The sequence below is a fragment of the Tiliqua scincoides genome, chromosome 5, assembly GCF_035046505.1.
Source record: "Tiliqua scincoides isolate rTilSci1 chromosome 5, rTilSci1.hap2, whole genome shotgun sequence".
Lineage (NCBI taxonomy): Eukaryota > Metazoa > Chordata > Lepidosauria > Squamata > Scincidae > Tiliqua > Tiliqua scincoides.
The window spans coordinates 140,679,376-140,687,748 of NC_089825.1; the positions used below are offsets into that span (position 1 = coordinate 140,679,376).

Genomic DNA, 8,373 nt, shown 5'->3' on the forward strand with positions numbered 1-8,373 from the left:
TTTATTTTTCGTCTTTCCATTTTGACATGCACACACAACAATGAATATTGGCTTGAAACCATTGTTTGTATGTTGTAACGAGAGGAAGGAGCCTGGAAGCGTCTAGAATTTGAGAACTAAAGAAAGAAGCACGAAAACGTCTTGATTTTATTCATAATTTGGGGCGGTGGCACAGCATGATACATTGAAAGTCAGGTAATACATTACTGGACTAAAATGATTTAAAATGGGCTATTTGTGTCCAGGTTGGAATATTGCTCACTTCCTCCATTTTTTTTTAAACTGCACCAGAACCAAACATCAGCATGAATGGATGGACTTCTCCTGTTCCCACACTGCACAGCTCCTTCTTTTTGTCCTGGTCTTGGCCTGCTACACCACCTCCCTTCTGGGGAATCTTCCTAATTAGGGCAGGAGGTCTGGTCTAGAGGGTAGATCCTCCATTTGCCTGAAGATACCATCCACAAGGTCGCCAGTTCGAGGCCACCGGCACCGTGTGACCTTGAAGCAGCTGACAAGCTGAAGCCGAGCTATTACATCTGCTCTGAGCGTGGGAGGATGGAGGCCAGAATGTGAAGCCAGATCGGAATGAAACACCTGAATGTAGTGGTTCTTGAAAGAAAGAATCTTCTTTCAAATTGTAAAAATCCCTATTTAATAAGGGATTTAAATAAAATCCTGCCTATGTAAACCGCCTTGAATAAAGTCTTGATTAAATACCAAGAAAGGCGGTATATAAATACCTGTTATTATTATTTATTATTATTAATTATGATGACTGTGTGGTCTGAGCCCAAGCTCCATCAAAGCCCCATGTATTTCTTCCTTGCCAATCTGTCCATTATTGACATGTCTCTGGGTTCAGTGGCTGCCCCAAAGTTAGTGACCGGCCTCTTGAACAGTGGTTCTGTCATCTCCTATGGTGGTTGTATGGCCAGCTGTTTGGTCTGCACCTCTTTGGGGGTGCAGAGATGTTTGTCCTCACTCTCATGGCCTACGACTGTTACGTGGCCATTTGCCACCCATTGAGATATACAGCCATCATGGACCAGCAACGCTGCTTCAGTCTACTGATATTTTGCTGGACAGGAGCCTTCATTCATTCCACTGTCCAGATGGTGGTCATAGCCTAGCTACCATTCTGTGGACCGAATGTGCTGGACAATTTCTTCTGTGACATCCCACAGGTAATCAAGCTGGCCTGTGCAGAAATCTATGTGGTTGAGAAACTCATGCTGGTCAGTGGTGGCCTGATAACTACCTAACTGCCTGACCCTGCTGGTTTCATATGTCATCATCCTGGCCTCCTTCTGTGGCCGCTTTGGGAACCTCAATTACTTCCCCCCCCCAAAAAAAAAGCAGTTTATACAGGTGAGATTTAGGAGCAGAGCAACAAGAAGGGGTTGGGGTGCTTGCTAAAACCTTTCTGTGCACATTGCTGCCATTGTTTTTCCTGCTTTTCATGGCTCATTTATAACAGAGATGGAGATATGCAAGAGGAAAACACCTGCTTTGCAAGAGCCTTCCAACCCCAGTGGAATCCTCCCTTTAAACTGACGGCCCAATCCTAAGTGTGCAGAGCACCAGTGCAGCAGCTGGTGCTGGGTGTTGCAAACCTAGTGCCACAAACGTTCTCTTACACTAAGGAGACCTTCAGCCTGCTCACACCCAGCACTGGGTACAGTGTGGGCTGTGTGTCCTGAAGCTATGGATGATCGCATGTACCTGTGGAATCTTGTAGATACTTAAGATGTGAGGTCTCTTCCCACTAAACTGATGGCCCAATCCTAAGCGTGCAGAGCACCAGTGCAGCAGCAAATATTTTTCTGGAGGAGACTCAGTCTCAGTGTTCGGTGAAAATTTTCTCCATTGTCATCATCTGGTATGAAAAGGCCAATCTAATTCCATCCAAAATGATTAAGCAATTGAACAATTCCAGCATACTGAAGGCTTTTGTTTGGAATCATCCGGGTGAAAAGGGGGAACTGAATTTTATCACTCAACATGGGGTCAAAAGCGCCATAGCTCAGCTAGTCAGGGAGACAAATATTTTTAAAGCGAGAAATGTATTCCTTCATTATTAAACAGTGTATTTCTTCTTACATTCAGAGAAAACACTACTCCAACAGATGTACCCTTCAAAAACTTGCTATTGGAGCAGAGAGCACTGATACACACATAAAATTATACTATGGAGTGAATGCTAAGCAACTATGAGAGGAATTGCATTGACTCATGTCTGACTCATGGCTTAAAGTACAGTGGGCTCATGCTCTGTAATGAGGTGAAGCAAACCGTACTAGAATTATAAGGCCATGGCCCTGTCATTCCAAGAAGCCCACAGAATTTGTAATGACAGCAGCTTCTGCTGAGTAGTCCTGTCAACTTCCACACTTGGAGGGGGTACAGGTAGGGTACTGGAAGCAGATCTCCACTTCTCTGCATTGAAAGTGCACACCTGTGAAGAAACATGCCTATGAAGACACATACCTGTGGGATTTTGTAGGCATTCAAGATGTTGGCCTTCTGCATGGAGTTTTGAGAAGTGAGCCCACCAATCGCAGCCATTAACTTCTTCCCCCTGACACAGTTGTAATTGGAAAGTTTCACTTTGCTGAAGAGGAGTTCCAGAGTGTTCCAAGAGGTTCTTCTTGCATTAAAAGAATTGTCCAACATCTGGTGACCTAGCGTGGCATTGGGCATCGGCTTGGCATTCTTGTTGATCTCATTGATGGCAAAGAGAAATGCAAGGGCATGCTGGTAGTATTTAGGGACGAACCTGCAATGTGGGGTTTTTCAATTGTAGTCTTACTCCATGTATTAGATGAACAAGTTCACTTTCTCTACATACCCTGACCTCATTGAGGTGCTCTTTGCTGGAGATTGCTGGCTATTTCAGAATCCCATGTTCTGAAATTCTGCTGTCCAGCTTGCTACCCACACAGAGTGCTGGAGTGTGTTCCGGGACATTAACACTCTCCACAAAACACTGAGAGTCTCAAGACTTGTTTTCAAAAGATGGGGAAAGGTTTCATTTTTCCACAAAGTTGTGGTTTACTTTATGAATTGCCTGCACACCTCCAATAAATCACAGAAGACAAGGCACTTATAGGATGTTAGAGCCACAATTTATTAAATAATGCATATATCAGTTTCAAGCATGGCCTTCAGTGGACATTACTTCCTATCACATATAAATTCCCACTTAGTCCTCCAGTGCTACGCTGGAGGAGAGAGCCAGCTGCTGTCTTTTCTCCTCTTTTAAGCTATCCCATCCTGACTCCATGCTTAATTCCATCAAATGCCAATAATGCTTTCTCAATAACATCAGAAAAGGGGTTGAGGAAGCTCAGAGGTAAGTCCCATTATAGTCAACAAGGCTTTCTCTTAGGTAAGTGTCAACAGGATTGTAGCCTCTATCTCATAACACACACACACACACACACACACACACACACACACACACACACACACACACACCACTTGAAGACCAACAAATCTGTTGAAGTACAAACATTTCTGTGTTGCTGTATTTTGAAGCTACCAGCTGCCTGTCTTTATTTCAGGAGACCCTTTGCAACCTCCCCACCCTGGAGCATCTCCTGCCCGGCTGGGCCCATGAAAGTCCCCCTGCCATTACCACCCAAAAGCACTCTCCAGGATCAGCAGTGGCCTTTTTCGAGGCACCCAGGCCTTTAGTACCTACCCAGCAATACTGATTCAAGACACACATGCCAGGCTCATTGCAATTTACTTACACTGAAATTATCTTTTAATGGAAATTCTCTTCTAAATCATGTTTAATTGAAAGAAAGATGGACTTTATATCAGGATCATGATTCTTCCAGTCTCATTTTAGAAGTGTGAAAGAGCTGCCTATGCATCACAAAAACCCTGCGTGAAACTGAACGAAAGGAGATGCCACTGAAGGCAATGGGAGGTGTTTGGCCCTGTCACACCCAGAAGGCTCACTCCCATTGGCTGAAATGGCTGTCCATTGACCTGGTGGAAGAGCACTGTAGCCAAGCAGGGCTAAAGGGAGGCAGCCTGGTGGCAAAGGGATGGGATGCCAGTGGTTGCAGCAGCATGGCCAGGATCCTCTGCTTGGTAGCAGCCTCCCCCTTGTGCTGTGCTGCCTGGCTTCCCTGGCTGGGTTGTGGCCCAGCACGTCTTGTGCTGTTCCCACCAAGGTCTTGTCAGCATGCGAAAGACTCAGACTTTGGAACATTCTGGGTTTTGGAATTCCAGAAAAGGGGTAATCAACCTCTCTCTCTCTCTCTCTCTCTCTCTCTCTCTCTCTCTCTCTATCTATCTATCTATCTATCTATCTATCTCTATCTCTGTGTCTGCTTGTGTGTGTATACACATTCTTTTTCATCAGGTTAAGAGCAGGGCTCTAGTGGAACAATAATTGGGCAAAAAAAATGACACATGAGGAACCTTTTCTAATGTACTAAATGCATGCAGGAGGTCTGGTCTAGAGCCTCCGTCTGCCTGAAGATAACATCCACAAGGTTGCCAGTTCGAGGCCACTGGCACCGTGCGACCTTGGAGCAGCTGATAAGCTGAAGCCGAGCAATTCCATCTGCTCTGAGCGTGGGAGGATAGAGGCCAGAAAGTGAAGTCAGATCAGAATTGAAACACCTTGAATGTAGTCGTTCTTGAAAGAAAGAACATTCTTTGAAATTGTAAAAATCCCTATTTAATAAGGGATTTAATAAAGCCTGCCTATGTAAACCGCCTTGAATAAAGTCTTGAATAAATACCAAGAAAGGCAGTATATAAATACCTGTTGTTGTTGTTGTTGTTGTTGTTGTTGTTGTTGTTGTTGTTGTTGTTGTTATTATTATTATTATTATTATTATTATTATTATTATTATTATTATTATCAGTGCTTTTTTGTAAAAAAAAATAGGTGCAGGAACTCACTTTTTATTTATTTATTTATTTTTAAACCATTTTTTATACATGCGCATGCGCGCACACACACACACACACACACACACACACGTCCATCCCGTGTGAGCTCCCTGGTAGCAAAAGCACTCCTGCCACAGCTGGAGTGAAACACCCCATTTTTTTTTAGGTGGGGAGGTGCTCCATTGGGCTATAGGAAACTCTCTCCATTGGGCTATAGGAAAGCCTATACAGTAGTTAAAGTGTTCAGAACAAATATATAAGGTCTTCAGCCCAGCTGGTGGCCATCAGTGCCTCAAGTGTTAGTTCCAAACACTTTGAACTTAAGACCTCTGGTGGCTCAGTGGTTAAATTATAGATCTGTGGAGCTGGAGTCCTGGGGTTCAAATCCCACTGAGGAATTTTTTTTTTTTTTAAGGTGGGAAGGTGCTCCACGGCTGCAAAATATAAAGGTTGGTTGCTAGTTGCCAAAAGGGGGGCCAGTTGAGGCTGCAAAATTCCTCAAAGTTCAGTCCCAGGCAGGCTCTTTTTTTAACTTTTTTTTTTTTAAGTCCCAGGTAGGACTTAACCCACAGCCTCCAGCAGGGGGCTCACTCCAGGAGCTTAACTGTGGGTTAAGTCCTAACTGGAACTTAAAAAAAAAAAAAGTTAAAAAAGAGCCTGCCTGGGACTGAACTTTGAGGAGTTTTGCAGCCTCAACTGGACCCCTTTTGGCAACTAGCAACCAACCTTTATATTTTGCAGCCATGGAGCACCTTCCCACCTTAAAAAAAAAAAAAAAAATTATTCCTCAGTGGGATTTGAACCCCAAGCCTCTTGCTCCAAAGACCTATAATTTAACCACTGAGCCACCAGAGGTGTTAGATTCAAAGTGTTTGGAACTAATACTTGAGGCACTGATAGCCACCAGCTGGGCTGAAGACATTATATATTAGTTCTGAACACTCTGACAATAGGCTTTCCTATAGCCTAATGGAGAGAGTGCTGGGCTGTGGAGCACAAGGTTGGAGGTTCGAATCCCTCCCTAGCCAGCAGTGCAGAGCGGGGTGGTGCAGGCAGGGGGGAAAAAAGGTGGGGGCAGAGAGGAGGGGGAAAAAAGGTGCCGGAATGCCGTTCCGGTGCGTTCCATTACAAAAAAAGCCCTGATTATTATTATTATTATTATGCATGTTCCAAAGTGTTTTACAAACATCAAAGTAGTTGGACTTAACAATTTTTTTAAAAGACAAACCATAAAAGTGAGGGGGAAAATAACGAGACAAATAAGAAGAAAGAGAAGTTCAGTCAGGTAGCAAAATCCTTTTTCCTTACTAGCTGTTTTCTGGTATTCAGTTCAGGCTTCAGAACAATAATGTAGATTTTAGGGATGAAGATGCAACCCAGCAATCCAGCACTGGAGGCCAAGATGGAGAAGATCTCCACGGCCACCATGTATTTCCCCTTGGTGCTCAAGTAGGCCGGGATAAATGATACCCAGACACTGCAAAACACCAGCATGCTGAAGGTGATCAGCTTGGCTTCATTGAAAGTATCTGGCAGTTTTCTGGCAAAGAAAGCCACGGCAAAGCTGATGATGGCCAGAAAGCCCATGTAGCCAAGCACAGTGTAGAACATGGTGGGTGCACCTTCGTTGCATTGCACTATGATCTGAGTGGGCTGAGAACGCATGTCTGATTCTGGGAAGGGGGGAGACGTGGTCAGCCACACTGCACAGATGCCACTCTGAGTAAGAGTAGAGAGTATGATGACCGACACTGCCAGCCTCTTCCCTACCCATTTCCTCATCCTGTTTCCTGGCTTAGTGGCCATGAAGGCCACCACCACGGTGAGGGTTTTGGCCAACACACAGGAAACAGCAATGGAGAAGATGATGCCAAACATGGTTTGGCGGAGAAGGCAGGTCACCCTCCCAGGCTGGCCAATGAACAGAAAGGAGCAGAGGAAGCAAAGCAGCAGAGAGCAGAGGAGGGCACAGGTGATGCTCCAGTTGTTGGCCTTGACTATGGGAGTATCGTGGTGTTGAATGAAGACCCACATCACTATTCCAGTGACTGCAGAAAAGAAGAGAGCCAAGGAAATCAATGTAGTTCCCAAGGGCTCTTGACTCGACAAGTAAGTTATTGTTTTAGGGATGCACTGATCCTGCTTCCTGTTTGGGTGGTGATCTTCTGGGCACTTGTGGCAATCTTCTGCATCTGGAAATAACAAGCAAATTCATGCAAATATAGTACAGGAGAACTTGCACACAGTTTGTAATTTTATTTAGTTATAGTTCCACATACCGTTATTTAAATATTGTCATATTCTGCTCTATGGATTATAGCAGGCCTTTCATCGCCAGGATTGGGCTGTCACATGGAGCCTCTTACGACGGTGGAAGGCACATCCACTGCTGGAAAATGGCGGCCAACAGAGCAGGCAGCACTCCATTGGTGGCCATTTTTATGAGCGCTGTGTCATGAGGCAGCAGTGCTGCAGCTCAGCCAAACAGACCCTGCAGAACCTAGTAAGGTCGCAGTGGGGGGAGGTGATGGATAGGATGGTGGGTGGGGAGAGGTGGTTAGTGGCAAAACTGGGTGAAGAGGGGGAGGAACAGGGGCGTGGAGGCAGCAGGAGTTGATGTCACTTTGTATTCTTTTACTTACCTGTCTGGACCGAGATGCTATCTTCAGAGCACTGAGCGCAGTCATAGCAACACACCTGGGCACCCTGACAAACAATCCTGCTGTGTCCAGGAGGACAACTGTCAACACATGTGGACTGTGGAAGCATCTATCAACAGGTAGAAAAGCATCACATTGAGAACCTGAAACCAGCCATTTCTTCCTGTGTTCTGTCATGTTGAGTTCAACCTATTTACCCACAGAGGTTCTAGGAGGGATTGAAAGAGTCTCTGTGACACTCAAAATACCATGGTGCAACAGGGCCTGAGACAACAACAGCACCGAGAATGAAGGGTTCTGGGTCAGAGCACAACCTTCCTCTGATCTTTTTCTGCTGTGGATTCTACAATTCAGGAAGATAATAGAAATCCTCACTTGGTTGTACTTGTGATTCCACACTATGGCACTTCTGTTGATGGTGAACTCTTTTCCTGCAGGAGCCCAGGGGTCCATCCGTCCAACACGGATTCTATGAAAGGACTTATTGGGATATGTGACTGTGTTCATGATGTCATATGGAGCTGCCAAATCCATGTTTTCATCAAAGAATATTTCTTCCCCGACACTATTGTTGAAGTGAACATTTTTCAGAAAGGAGTGAAGTTGGTTTGGAAGTGAGAAAAATGTGAATGAGCTGCTTTCAGTGGTCAAAACCTAGTGCAACTTCCCTGAAACTATTGGATTTGTTACATTCATGCATAAGTTAATGGCCCTATCCCCAGGGCCACAGCACTAGTCTTAAGTGTGCAGCCCTGGCAGCAGCCATCACAAACGTACTGTAAAGTGATGGAAT

The 8,373-nt window shown here is 44.9% G+C and overlaps 1 pseudogene; it reads left to right on the forward strand.

Annotated features, from left to right (window-relative positions):
- Positions 1-774: 774 nt before the first annotated feature.
- LOC136653932 (olfactory receptor 4Q3-like) lies at positions 775-1,703 on the forward strand (annotated as a pseudogene).
- Positions 1,704-8,373: the final 6,670 nt, after the last annotated feature.